This window comes from Stomoxys calcitrans, chromosome 1 (assembly GCF_963082655.1).
Source record: "Stomoxys calcitrans chromosome 1, idStoCalc2.1, whole genome shotgun sequence".
NCBI classification, from domain to species: domain Eukaryota; kingdom Metazoa; phylum Arthropoda; class Insecta; order Diptera; family Muscidae; genus Stomoxys; species Stomoxys calcitrans.
In genome coordinates, this window is record NC_081552.1 from 167,795,621 (window position 1) to 167,811,064 (window position 15,444).

A 15,444-nucleotide genomic window follows, 5' to 3' on the forward strand; every position below is an offset into this window, starting at 1 on the left:
ACATTTCCGGATGCGTCAAACTATTGGAGTGGTGTAAATCCACACGAAGTACGCCAGAAGCCACTTCATTGTGAACAAGTTACTGTCTGGTGTGGGATGTAGGTAATGAGAAAAATCGGTTCTTATTATTTTTTTTGAAGCAAACAAACGCGCAATCACTGTGTACGCAGTTCGTTAAAGAAAAATGATCGAGTAATTTTTTCATTCAAGCCTCAAAGAAATGAACGTAAGAAACTTGTGATTTCAGTCAGATGGAGCCACAGCACGAGACTCAATAAATTTGTTGCGACATTTCCCCGACATTTCTCGGAGGCGATCTTCGATTGCGATTTCTTTATGGGGTTATTTGAAATCCCTGGTTTAAGTCGATCGACCGCGGATCATAGCACACCTCAAGAACAACATTCGGCACGGGATAGCTGTGAGCACCACACAGGCTGGAACAATGAGGTTCGATCTGTGTGGTGTTCATTGCTGTCACGAGCCTGTGTGCATCCCCAGGTTGCGGTTAGTGGAATGCTCGATACGGAATAGATGCAACGGCAGTCGCGGACAATCAGCGTTTTTTTTTAATTTGCTCAATTATTAGTCAAGTCGTCAGACCATATATGACTATAATACTACAAAATTAACAATTCATAAACATTTTCTTAAAAATAAATCAGGAATTAAATACTTAAAGTAATTAGTTTTGAGCGGAGAGTCTCAGTGAGAGACTGGGCGGCACCGGCTCTTGCATATATACTGAGTGCCTATGATCCTCGATATGACAAGGCGAGTTATTAGCGCCTTTAATTAACCAATGGCCACCATGTTCCCTCGCCGATCGCTCCTTTGGACCGGAACGAGCTTGCTCACCTACAGGAGCTTGACGAGGATCGCTACCTCCACATGAAAATGTGGCTACGACAACAACAACAACGAATTTCAAAAATCGACTTAATCAGTGTATGCGCAATGGGGGTACCCATTTATTCGATGCCTTTTCAAGACTGCATGCAACAAAATTGGGATTTTGTATTTTTCAAGAATTAAAACTAAATAACTGAAGTACTTTTGTTTTTATTGTCCTTTCAAATAAACAAGTTTCTCTGGCGCACCCTGCACTAAAAAGTGTATTGCTTGACATAATATGCTATTAAAACCTAAAAATGCTACGCACTCGTTTGTTTTTTCTTTCTGCAGAATAGGTGTTTTCTCCCGATACCTCTCCTTCATCTGGCGCGTTACTACTGATTGCAGTATTGCTCTGACACATTCTTGGCATCAGTAGCATTTCGACACTCGTGGTCGTACGTAACATGAGTTTCTTGAGAGAGGCTTCTGGTATCCAATTATGGATTTCGCGGCATTTTTCATGGAGTTGGCAATGGATTGCGCCATTATATCATAAGGACAAGAAGTGCTTTCATCAAGCAGATAGGTCAGCCGATTGGAGAATGCCATTGCCATCTGTTGTGTTAACAGCTTTTATGTTGTAGTAGCAGTGTGTGGTACACTGAGGCGGCAGCCCTTGCCGATGAAGGAATTCATCGGGTCAATCCGGTACATACAACCGGCTCCCATGGGATTGAACAGCTTTTATGTCCAGCTTCTGTGCAGTGTCAGATCGTACTTTTATCGCAATGTTCAAGCGGGTGCGAAACTTTGCTGCAAAGATGCAATGATCCGAATCTATATTCGCTCCTCGGGTCGATCGTGCATCTAACACACTGGATGAATGCCTTCCATCTATCAAAACGTGATCAATTTGGTTCCTTGCTTCTTGATCTGGGGACAACCATGTGGCTTTGCGATTTTTTATGTTGAAATCTTGTGCTGCTAAGTAAGATTTAGGTGAGAGTGACAGTCCTTTACAGACTCACTACAACTACTACTACTAAATTTCCCATGAACATTCCATTTAGGAACAGGGGATACTTCTCTCATACTCTCATATCAATGAGTGCAGTCAGATTAATGTTTAAGCTCAATGATAAGGGGCCTCCTTTTTCATGTAGAGTCCGAACGGCGTTCCGCATAGCGACACCACTTGGTAGAGAAGTTTAAAATGGCAGGATACCTCACAAATGTAGCCAGCATTTGTAAGGGGATAACCACCGCTTAAATTTTTCTGATGTTCACGCCAGGATTTGAACCCAGGCGTTCGGCGTGATAGGCGGATATGCTAACCCCTGCGCCACGGTGGCCTCCAACTCACTTAGACAATTTTAATCCAGTAATACCACAGTAGCAGCAGACCTAGACCCCTGGTGGGAATCGAACTCACGACCTCGAACTGACAATCTAAACCCGTTACCAACTCGGTTACAGGGTTAGGTTAGGTTTAAGTGGGAGTCTGCCATCAGACTCACTTAGACGTTTTCGTCCATTGTGATACCACAGGAACAGAAGAAGGAAGATGCCTTCTAGTTCCTACCGTTGAACCATCCAGATCGCTTTAAAAAGTCCAATAACTGGTGAATGTTCACATCCGCTAAATCAGACAGGTTCTCAAAGAAATGAGAACCTAAAGTGGAACTCCTTCTAACTGCTAGTGCGGGACACACATACAGAAGGTTTTCTATAGTCTCTTCTTCTTCGATGTCCTCACAGCTTCTGCAAAAGTAGTTGCTGGCAACCTTCAGTCTGTCAGCATGTTTTCCGATTAGACACTGGCCTGTCATGACGGACACAATGACTGAGACATCTGTTCTAGCCAATGGCAGTAAAGCACTAGACCTCTTGAAGTCTAGATTGGGCCACATAGTTTTGGAATGCTCACAGCCCACTCTTTGTGACCATCTATCATTCGTTGCCCTTCGGGCATGGCCCTGAAAACTTAGCTTACATGTCGGTAGAGGCATACCCATAGATTCCAGTATCACTGGAATGTGTAGGGTAGTTCCTAGTCTCGCAAGCTCATCCGCTTTACAATTCCCTGAGATATCTCTGTTGCCTGGCACCCAGAACAGGTGAATTTTGAACTGTTCAGCCATCTCGTTGAGAGATCTGCGACAGTCGAGGGCGGTTTTTGTGTTCAGAAATACGTTCTCTAGAGATTTAATGGCTGCTTGGCTGTCTGAGAAGATATTTATGCCAATCGTCGTAATGACATTATATCTAAACCATTTCTACCACCACTTCCTAATTTGCAAGGATCTCTGCTTGATACACACCGCAGTGGTCGGGTAACCTTTTCGATATGACCAGTTCTAGATCTTTAGAGTACACCCCAAAGCCCACCTGGTCGTTTAGTTTGGAACCATCCGAGTAGAAGTCTATGTAACTTTTGTTACCAGGGATATCGTAGTTACAATCGGTTCTATCAAGAATAGTACAGTACAGTAAGTTTTATCAAAAAGCGGCTCAGGTAGGGTGTAATCCACACTGCCTGAAACATCGGATATTGTATCAAGGATAACACAGAGTCCGCAGCCGCCACATGACCAATAAGAATGGTCCCTTAACCTCACGGCAGTGGTCGCTGAAATTCGGGTAGCCACAATGTCCAGAGACATAAGATGTAGCATTAAATTCAGTTCATCAGATGGCGTCGTCCTCAGTGCGGCTGTGATGCACAAACAAGCCATCCTTTGAATCCGGTAAAGTATTGAGCAGTATGTGGACTTTTGAAGCGCCGTCCACCAGACCACAACACCATATAGCATAATAGGTCTTACAACTGCAGTATATACCCAATGCATGACACGCGATCTAAACCCCCAACTTTTGCCAATGGCTCTCTTGTAGGTGTATAGGACAAAAGTGGCTTTTCTTCCCCTTTCCAAAATGTTGTATTTGAAGTTCAGTTTCCTGTCCAGCAAAACACCCAGGTATTTTGCGCATTCTGTAAATGAAAAATTCTCTCCAACCAAGGAGACAGGTTCCACTGTGGGCAACTTGTATCTCCCGCTGAAAAGATCTATTTCTGTCTTTCACGGATTTATACCTAGACCACTTTCGGTAGTCCACTTTGCTGTTGCACGTAGAGCTTCTTAAAGTATATCTCTTAGAGAGCTGGGAAACTTTCCCCTAACCGCAATTGCCACGTCATCAGCATACGCGACTATTTTTACGCCGTTTTCTTCCAGAGACAATAATATATTGTTAATGACCATATTCCAAAGTAGAGGAGACAGTAACCTCCTTGAGGAGTTCCTCTGCTGACCCATCTTTTTAGATCCACAGATCCCAAGCCTGCCGTAATGCATCTTATAGTTAGTAAGTTATTAATAAACTTTCTTGCGAGAGTTGAAAGCACCTTCAATGTCAAGAAATGCTACCATTGTATATTCCTTGACAGCGAGAGAACCCTCAATGTAGCCGCATGTAGGTCGTGAAGGGCTGTTTCAGTGGATTTGCCTTTACTTTGTGCATGCAGCTGCCGCGACAGGCGATCTCCAGGGATCGTTGTCCTAAGATATGTTTCTATTAATTTCTCTGACTTCTGAATATACCCCACCGTAATAGGTCTCGAGAACAGAATCTTCCTTAGCCTAGAGGCCTCAGATGTATCCTCCACGGAGCTGCAGAATTCTACCCAGCATTTGTTCTGAGCCTTTCTCAGCTCGCCCTTATATTTACTTAGCTCAGCCTTATAGATGTCCCACTCGTGTGGTGCTCTTGTGGCTTTTGTTCTGTTGAAGAGTTTTCTGCAGAGCTCTAAGGTCCACCATGGCGGTCGCTGTTTGCCCCTCGGCTTGGCATGCTGACACAAACGAGTCATTCAGTTCCTTCGTGATCCGCTTGACCACTATGTCTATATCCTCCGAGTTTCCACTTTCTTTTCTCGTATAGAAGGGATATAAGTGCAGAATTTGTGCCGGAATTTATCCCAACCCGCCTTTCTTCTGTTAAGCCGAGGGACCACTACTTCAGTATTTTCTCCTAGGCTGAAACTAATATAACGATCAACAGAGAAGTTGTGGGCATCTAACGTCGCATATTCTTCCACTTATATCTTCCGATACAAAAGTAATATCTAGTACCTCCTGCCTGTTCCTAGTAATAAAGGTCGGTTTATCCCCTTTATTAAAAATAGCCAGATTGCAACTTATAATATATTCAATAAGCAGCTCACCCCTTTCGTTGACACCCTTCCCCATATCTGGTGATGTGCATAAGCATCACTTCCTACAATGAGGCTTTTCTTCGCTACAGAAGCGGCTTCAATCAGCGACTTAAGGTTTGAAGGCGGCAGCTCTGAATCGTGTGCCATATATGGGGAAGCCAGCCAGTCAAGCAAGCGACTTTTTTCGTTTGCGTGAGTCGTCTACGTTAGGGGAGTCCACATGTATCCCTCTAGGATCGCTCATGTATCCCTCTATGTCGCGAGCCGCTTGCTTCAAGATTTTGTCATTTTGAGTATCATTGGCACTCAGTATTTATGTAAGAGTCAGTGCCACCTCCTGACCCTTCACTGAGACACTCCTCGCGTAGTCGCTGACTGCCCGCGGCCATATTTGCAGCCATCCATCATAAATACGAAGCTTTTCACTATCCGCAACCTGTGTAATGGTACATGATTCAAAGTATTGTCCATCTGATTCCGTGTTAAAAGTACTGCCTCGGTTTCAAGGTAATGTATGAAATGAGCAACATTCGAATAACCTGTTCTTATGTGAAGAGTATTTATTTATCGATCGAAACAAATGATTTTTGGAAAGAGCAAGTTCTGAGCTATCGAGCGGGTAAGCCAACACATCCCATTCTTTGTTTTGCAAATAGATTTTGACGAACTGCGGCGTTGTCAATAATAATATGAGGTAATTGCTATTTTCAAGCAAATTAAGTTGTTGTTGTAACAGCGTGTTGTACACTGAAGCGGCAGCCTTCGCCGATGAAGGAGTCCATCGGGTCAATACAGTACGTACAATCTTCTCGCTATTGATATTCGGCTTTGGCGTTGACTGGCAAAAAAGTAGGGAATTCAGACGAAAAGGGAGAGGGTTTACAAAAGAGAAACGTCCAGTCAAACAATTCAAATCACTGCAGAACGCCAGAATGGCGAGAGAACTAAGTGAATGGATGTAATTCAGTCGGGGAGAAAATTTGGTAACCCAGTAAAGCTAAAGTCAGGAAATTTTGCACGAAATTTTTAGATCCACAGATCCCAAGCCTGCCGTAATGCATCTTTTAGTTAGTAAGTTATTAATAAACTTTCTTGTGAGAGTTCAAAGCACCTTCAATGTCAAGAAATGCTACCATTGTATATTCCTTGACAGCGAGAGAACCCTCAATGTAGCCGAATGTAGGTCGAGAAGGGCTGTTTCCGTGGATTTGCCTTTACTTTGTGCATGCAGCTGCCGCGACAGGCGATCTCCAGGGATCGTTGTCCTAAGATATGTTTCTATTAATCTCTCAAGAGTCTTCAGCATAAAGGCTAACAGACTAATAGGACGAAAATCTTTCGCCTTCCTGTGGTAGTTTTCCTGACCTTCGTGTCCCTCCATCCCACAGGTATATATGACATTCTGATACAAGCAGAGTATATCTCCCTTAGCCAGGGAACCAGTCTATCAGACACAGCTTGTAATTCAACCGGTGATACATCATTAGGGCCTGGCGACGTAAAGGAGTCTTGTGTTATAGGCACGGGATAAGGCTGGATTTGGTGATATTCGTACGTTTAGATACTAAATAGTACGAAATGGCTCATATTTGTCCAGCGCGAACAGAAAGGATTAGAATTATGTTCTTGGGCTTAAATGAAAGAGAAAAATAAGGTTTGGAAAATCGTACTGGAGAGGAGAAATAGTACGTTTATTACCGCAATTGGTACTTTCTATGTTAATTGAACTAGAACTTTCAATTTTGGAACTATGGTACACTATGGCAACCTAAATAGACTATTGACCATAAGAGTTTTTGGATATTTGTACATTAAGGTACTAAAAAAAGTAGAGGTAGAATTTTGAAATTTGACACAATAGACATCTGGTGCAAAAGCATGATGAATAAATGAAAAAATAGTACTGGTAACGAGAGAAAACGTACATTTAGTACCGCAGTTGGTACTGTTTGGTACTTTCTTTACAGATGGAGCTAGAGATGTGAAATTTGGCATGAAGTTTGCCCCTGTTCTTTAGTAGAATGTTCATGGGCAAAATTTGCATTTGCAATTCGTATAACTAAGAAAAATATTATGAGTAACTAAATCATCTATTCACAACACGTACATTTTGGTACCATTTTGTACTTTTTTTACAGAAGGAGCTAGAGGTTTGAAATTTTTGTTACTAGGATATATATAATGGGCGAATAAATGATCCACCAAAATTCGTACAAAATAAATTATCTTTGCCAACAGCAACCGAGGACTGCTAAAATTAAGCAATTTGACTAACATTATCGCAATCTTGACAAAAATGCGACATGTGGAAGAAAACCTTCTAATTGTGGTGTAATTTGTACGTTGAAACAATATATTGGGCAACTAGAAGATATTTTTTATTTGTATTTTTAAATACTCAAACGTTCAAAATGGTACTTTCTTATTGAAGTTAACAAAAGCTCTCAAAATTGCAACACAGGTACACTTTGACTATAAATTTTGGTTGACCAGAATATTATTTAAAATCGTACATTTGGTACTAAAACGTACAAAATGGTACTTTCTTTACGAAATGAGCTAATGCACTCAATATAAGGATACGGTTACACCTTGACCGTAAATAGTGTGCGCTTAGAAGATTTGTTTTTACTTCGTGAATTTAGGTACTAAAACATTCAAATTTGTTCTTTCTTTACAAGTTGAGTCAAAGCGCTCAAAATTGGGATTTATTTAAAACTTGACAATATATATTGGGCGACTTAACGATTTTTCTAATGTTTTGCTATTCTTGGTACTATTTTGTACTTTCTTTTATACCAAATGATTACAAAACTTCACAATCTTTTAAAGTGAGTGTTTGGAAGTCCTACACTAAAAATCAGGTATCAAAAACGGGCCAGTGAAGCGGACCACCGGGATGCTAGTACACATATATATTGAAATACGAAAACAATGTCTCGAAGCAGCAGTTGTTGGTCTTGCACGAACATTATGAATTTCCGGAAATTTTCTCCGATGAGAAAAACTGGGCAACTGGGCAATTCATAAACTCCATAAATGATCGTGTTTACTTAACCGAGCGTAAGTAATGGTAAGGGCAGACGTGATCCATTGTGTTCATCATCGCGAAAAAAAATTTCAAAGCTGCTTTGGAACAAAGAACGAAAAGATTTTGATCGTAGACCATAGACGTACGCCGACGCCGTCACACAAAGCTCGTGTAAAACAATAATCGTTAAAAAAATGTTGTTCCCCACTTCATTTTGTCCACACAGCGCCTGTCCAATTCGACGATGGACTTTTCTATTAGGGCCAGTCCTTTGAATGTGAGAATCGATCGGCCATCAACTATCCCAAACTATTTGGTTCCACTCTTTTAACATCCTTTGTTGCTGTAGCCAAATTTTCATGTGGAAGCTAATCAAAGCCATCGCCGCGGGAACATGATGGTCATTGGTTATTTAAAGGTGTTAATAACACGCCTTGGCATATCGAGCATCATAAGCACTCAGTATTTTAGCAAGAGCCAGTACCGCCCGGCCTCACACAGAGAGTCTCCACTGGATATCGCTGATTTTCCAAAGCCGCAATTGCGCCCGGTAGCTCGCAGCTAAGCTTCTCGTGACAGCGATGAACAACACACAGATCGGAGGTCATGTTTGAGGAGCTCCAGCGTGTGAGGTACTCATAATTATCCCACCGCACGCTGCTGGAATTTGTAAGTCGGAATTAGAAACAACGTCGAATGACCGGTCCGGTTCTCATATGGATGACCTTCATCAGCAGACAAAGACCCTAACCATACGGAGACATAACTACATGCTGTATTAGCAATGCCTTCTGGACTGTTATCGCAGAGACCATCCAAGTCATAATTTTGTGGATAGGTATTCACCGCCCAGAAGCCTTAAGGTGGATCTACATGATCTAGAGCGTGAGGTTCAGCGCTACAAGAGAGAACCTATAGATCAAGCGCCATATCAAGCGGGTCTAGACAAAACTCATGCAGATACGATAGCAGATGAGGTAAATAGCTGCCGGGTGAATGTGGTATTGGGAAAACGACCGCCTCCTATTGCACCTGAAGAAATTGACCTTCCCCGGCAAACCAGAGTAGATCTGGCTCAATTACGATCCGACAGATACAGCCGCCTCATTTCCTACTGGGCAAGGATTGATGCCAACGTGCAGGATGTATGTCCTGATTGTGACCAGGGATCACACGATACACGTCACCTGCCCAGTCAGACCCACTCGTCTCAGACGCAGAACCCTGTGGACGCACCCCACTTTAATCGCAAAGTTCCTGGTTCTTGACACTCAACAGAATCAAGCAGAAGAAAGATAAAACACACAACATGCTACAACAACAACCGGTCGGTCTAATTTCGAATACGGGGTGAAATAAGATTCGGACATGCCAGAATGCTATTCCATCAGGAGATAAAGATCCTTCTAGTGTATAGGCAAGCACCGCCCAGAGAAGTCAGGTTGGAACTTCATGATCGAGAGCGATGGGTTAACGCTACAAAAATAAGCATATAGATGAAGTACTGAATTACCACATTTCCTACTGAGCTATCAAAAAAAAATACTTTTAAATATATGCAATAATAAGAGTTTAAAAATGCAACATTACCTTGACTAGGTTATGTTACAAGCAGCGGAAAAGACGAAAAACGGGAAGACCAAAACTCTGATGAAAACATGGAGTGCAGGAACACATATCGAAACGTTTTGTCAGATTTTGAAAGTACAATACATTTGTTCTAGTTTACACAAATTAGGCTTGTCTTCGATGGAAAGGTCATATCGGAAACGAAATCTTGACACTTAGAAGTTAAATATGAAACGCAAAAAAAAAAATAATGAAAACACATGTGACATTGATGTATAGACTTGTTAAATATATATGATCCCCTGCATCGAATTAATCGATTCAATAATAGCAGATATATGTGAAAATCACTTAAAGGTAAATAAGCTCATCATGTCACGGCATACCTCCCTATTACCTTACAATCAAATATTCATTTTCGTGCTAAATTTTCATTTAATATTGGGATAAAAAGGGCGAGAATTAAAAAAAGGTTATACTTTTCATATAGTACTCTGAGTGTTGAAATCATAGCGTAGTAGCTCCATTAACCAAACCAAACACTCGCCATAACATACCTAACTGCAAACCATGTTTATTACACAAGTTCCCAGTGAGTACACTTGACCTTCAAACAAATGCAGCAACGTCCAAATTCTGTTGCAAGTCAAATAATGCCGAGGAAAAAAGCGGAAAACAATTGTTTCGCCACTGATAGATATAAGAGCAGTAGCACAATGCAGCGAAATCTCAAAAAGTGGACCGAAGTAGACACACAAAGAAAAGAAAGTGAACAAGTGTAATATTCTTTAAAATGGTCATTAAGTGGATTAATGGAAATCAACAATATAAACAACGAACCGAATGGCTATGACAGGCAAACGGGAGAGGATGTAATCAAAATACAATATTAATTTGCCAATTCATGGAAGGGCTGGACGCAGACACCTGACACCGCAATGCAGTAGCACACCCGACCGAAATGTATCAGTAAACGGCAGAGAAACAATGGACAGGGGGGAGAAAAGCGTGCAAATAGTAAATTTATATTTCGTAATCGATAAAAATGCAACATCGCCAGTTCTATTATTGATTGATGACATTTACAAATCTACGACCCGTGATGCATGAATAAGAGAATCACAAGGGTTATTTTAATAAATTTACTTACCCGAATGATAGAATTATTATGTTCTTTACTTTAATTGGGAATTTCAAGTTTTTTTCACCCAAATATTTCAATGCTTGACTTTTAGTTGCACTATCTTTGACTTTTTTTCAAAGTACCTTTCACAACACAATGTTTTGATTTTCAACAAGCACGAGTTGATATTTATTTTTTTATTTTGCTATGTCGCAAGGGTGTTAACATCAAACCATTGCTTATCTACCGCGCTTTGAAAGCGTTCGCTAAATGCTTCTAAAAATATAATGCTTATTTTTACTTTACGAATTGAAGCAATTCCTCCTGTATTCTTCTCACTGTAAATTCTAATTGGGAAAGTATTTGTTTTGTTTTTCTGACATTTAGATTTTCGCCCCCTAGGGTTGCATTTTACATATACACTGGAAAAAAATTTGGGATTGGCAGCTCGACCTAATGGCAAACGGGAACAATTGTCAATGACAGAGTACACTAATAACGGTAGTCAAAAACTAATTTATTGGGTTGCCCAAAAAGTAGCTGCGGATTTTTCATATAGTCGGCGTTGAGAAATTTTTTCACAGCTTGTGACTCTGTAATTGCATTCTTTCTTCTGTCAGTTATCAGCTGTTACTTTTAGCTTGCTCTAGAAAAAGAGTGTAAAAAAGTATATTTGATTAAAGTTCATTCTAAGTTTTATTAAAAATGCATTTACTTTCTTTTAAAAAATCCGCAATTACTTTTTGGGCAACCCAATATTTTGCCTGTCTCGACAACAGCACGCGAGCCACTCAGTACTAGGCTAATAGTAGCACATTATTGAGTTTGACTTTACGTCCGAACAACCGTCACGACGCATTATAAAAAATTGTGTCGAAGAAAATACGAACACATTCCGCAGAAATGGCACTGAATTCTATGAGCTAATAGCGAATAATTGCGAAATGTCGCTACGCGCAAGGTGCACTCAATAGCACGTTTACATTGAAATGTTACTGTTCTGGATTTAACTATATCCAAAACAAATCCTGTCCGTTTACAATGCGTTTTTGGGGATTAAGATCACATACACAAGCGTACATGCATATACATGAATATGCATAACACACATATCTATACACAATTCTTGAAAACAGTTGCATATTTTGGTACTTTTACCAATTATTCAGTCGTGAAATCGGGTTTATTTGTGATTTAAAAATACATCCTGTAAAATTTGGATTTATTTTTGTATGGTGAAACCTGCAAACAAAAAACACTAGATTTAGCAATTAAATCTCGAAAAGGCTATAAATCCGGATTTAGTAGCCAAGGTAAATGTATTTTCAGATAAATTCATTTGCAGGTAGGAGCAGTTGGCCAACAACAAAACAACCTAGGACACTATCTGTCAAAATCGGTGTTTGGTGCAACTCTGATTTTGAGTATGCTACTAGTTCACGCCATTATTATTTTTTTGTGTGTGTTATGGCTCTTCACTGCAATGCACACTCATTGACAGATGGAGTACTCCGCGCCACTGTTTGCGGTACACTACCTGTAAATGAATTTATCTTGGATGCACTTATAATGCTTGTTGATGCCCTATGTTCACAGTTTACAGTATACTATTGGTCACATTTTATTGTAACATATTTAATATACACCAATTTTAAATACACTTTTAAGGCGAGGATATGCGAACAGCTGAGTACAATTTTGTCGTTTTTGTTATGATTTTTCAATAACTCAGAATGTTAAATGCTTGTTAGGGCAGCTGTGTTGTTTTCTAAAATTTAAAACAACCTTTTACTAGATCCCATATTTCTCACATAAGCACCAAAATAGTGTTAAACCCCGTTTAAACTATTCCTTAAATCGGGATTTAAGGCGTCAGCTGATTTTATAAAGGGAAAACAGATGATCGAGACATTAAATCCGGATTTAAAGATGAAAATAGAAATATAATACACATTCAAATTAGATAAGTTGTCGTGGACCCCGGAGGATCCGGGCTGTTTCGACGGAGAAGGTGGACACAATGTGCTGGCGGGCGCTGACTGTTGGCGTTTAAAGCACCGGCTGTGGCTCAGCTCTGGATGGAACGGAAAAACAGGGACGCACACTCATTAAGGTAGCTACATTGAAATTTTTCACGCTCGCACTTACCGCCGCCTTGATCCGCTCTTTAGTGGGCACTCAGATACTCTTCAGTGCTCTGGACGGCCCACCCTAACCATGGTATCCGATGTCCAAGCGTTTTGGATACCACAGAATCGTTCCACTCATCCCCCTCTACAGCAAGGTGCACTACCCCTTTCCTACCTTAACAACTACTCCCCTATTGTGGAAAGAGAAACTAGCCGAAGATGATTTTTATTTCAACGTTATAAAAATGGTGAGTATTTATTCGAATAATGCAAAATTCATAGCTAAATTCCAATGGCGAGTAGAAGAAGATAAAAAACTAACAAAACAGGAATGATCGTGACAACAGCCACTTAAAATTCTAATAATTTTAATCTTAATTCATTATAAAAACTTCAAAGAAAATAATATTAATAAACTTTCTCTTCTTTCTATGCAGGTCCAGCCGGTTTTCCTGGAGTATTGGTTTTTCCTTTTGGCAACAGGTATTTTCGCCGGCGTCAGTGCTGGAGCGGCTGATCGGTGTCAACGCCTTCCCTCTTGTCTGTCCGTCCGTCTAGTTGTGGCAAGTGTGTGTAATCTGTCTGTATCGTGTTTCCCGTAAATAAAAGTATTTTCTTTCTTTTTTATATGTTTATATTTCTTTCTCCAAAGGCCTAAGTTCGCAAAGTAGGGGCTCCTTTTCGCCCAAAAGCTAGAACTGCTACTCCCCTGGCCCTAGGTTAAGCTCACCTTAACAGCTGAGGATGACGCCTATTTCGTCGTTACAAAAAAAAAAATAAAGGTAAGTATATGGCATTTGCCTGCCTAGCCGCTTTATTAATAAATTATTTCTTTTTTTCTTTTATTCGTCCGCAAGTCCTGTCCTGTTTATACTGTCCGCAAGTCCTGTCCGTCCGTAGGAGTCTCGTATGTGTCCCGTAAATGTATTCAAGAAGAAAGGGGTACCTGGCGCACTGTCGGCTGACCAGTGCCTGTGATGTCACCCGGATGTTCCCACGATGGACAACGGAGGTGGAGAAGCTTATGTTTCGCCGTTTGGTTTTTGTGTGATTTCAGTTTTTGGGATTGTCTTTATAGATTAAATTTTATTTAGTAGCCTTTGGCTTCACCTCTATTTGCCTTACAAATTTCCTTTTTTGTTTCTTTTTTTCTTAGCAAATTTTCTCCTCTTTCAGATTTTAACAGTTTTCTGTTTTTTTTTATTTAGTTTCAGTTTTTTTTTGCATGACTTCTCTCTCATTTTAGATTTTAAATAATTTTTCCTTTTTTCAATGTATATTTCTTTATTTATTTGTCAAGCTTTGTTTATTTTGCTTTATCACTTTAGGCTTTGTAATTATTTATGATTCTTCACCGTATCTTTAAAATTTGCACTCAATCTTAAACCTTTTTCTTTTTGTACATCAACCACAACCACACAAGTCTAATAAAAAAAACTACTTTAAACCCTTGATGTTCGTTTTATCTTTTTCCTGGGTTGTGTTGTGTTCCACCTCATTTTCGCTGCCGAGGCCAAACCAAAAAAGAACGCTTCATTTTGTCGGTTTTAGCCAGCTTCGCTTTGGTTGACCTTCATCATAAAGTCGGTCTTCCAGCCGGCACCAACAAAATATATGGGACAGCCATTATGAAAGGTTGGTGTTAGCTGGTTATCTCTCTCTCTCTCCCTTATGGGGGCCAAACAAAGGCAGCAGGGGTCGCTGGCATCATATTAGTGACATAAAGGTGGCGCTGAGTATGTACACTACAAAGTTGTAAAACAAAGTTTATATCCCAAAACCAGGATGACATTTTAAGTTATGGCATTTGCCAATCAAAGCAATTTCACTGGGGGTAGATTTTTGTTGATATGCTCTTAATTGTAGATGCTAACAGCTGAGTAAAATTTTTTTATTTTTGTTTTGATTTTGTCAAATTCTTGTTAAAACAGATGTAATTTTTTTCTAGAATCTTAAAACGATGTTTTATTTGATCCGATATTCAACATATAATCAACAAACCATTGTTATAATGATAAAAATACAAATATAAAACACATTTGAAGAAGATACGTTTTAAAACAAAACCTATCTCTAAAGGCGTTGAGAAGCGTCGCATAGATGCAATTCTGCAAACTGATATTAAAAAGTAACTCGCAAAAAGTTAAACAATTTTTAACTTTGACGACCAGAAACACTACTTCAAGTATGGCAACACCGAATGATGATCGGTTTCATATGATGGTGGCGCGAATTCCCACTAGGCTGTCAAATTGCTGGACACTTCCTAATTGACATTCTTGTTTTTATTTGTATTTTCATGTGTAGCAGCAACAGGATAAAATGATTTATGATTAAAAACGTGTTAATTATAAAGTAAAACAATTAACATGTGAACAAAAGAACAATATGTGAAAAAAATTTAAATCCACACTTTTGATGTTCTAGTGGGATTTGGAAACATCTCTAGAATTGGACAATTCCATCAGCTGGACAAGTCAGCCAACCTTCTTAATTCAACCATGTTTTTGGCGTTGCTTTTGTGGAATTTGTGTGCTGA

At 39.9% G+C, this 15,444-nt stretch overlaps 1 protein-coding gene across 2 annotated transcripts in view; it reads right to left on the reverse strand.

Moving 5' to 3' along the window:
- Window positions 1-11,133, reverse strand: part of LOC106093160 (protein phosphatase inhibitor 2) — a 48,008-nt gene extending 36,875 nt beyond the window's left edge. Inside the window, exon 1 of one of the 2 annotated variants that reach the window (XM_059360169.1) lies at window positions 10,804-11,133. The gene's annotated coding sequence lies outside the window, so the exon portion shown is untranslated. Of the gene's footprint in view, window positions 1-9,674; window positions 9,813-10,803 lie in introns of those variants that run through there. The other variant, XM_059360175.1, reaches the window with a different exon arrangement.
- Window positions 11,134-15,444: the final 4,311 nt, after the last annotated feature.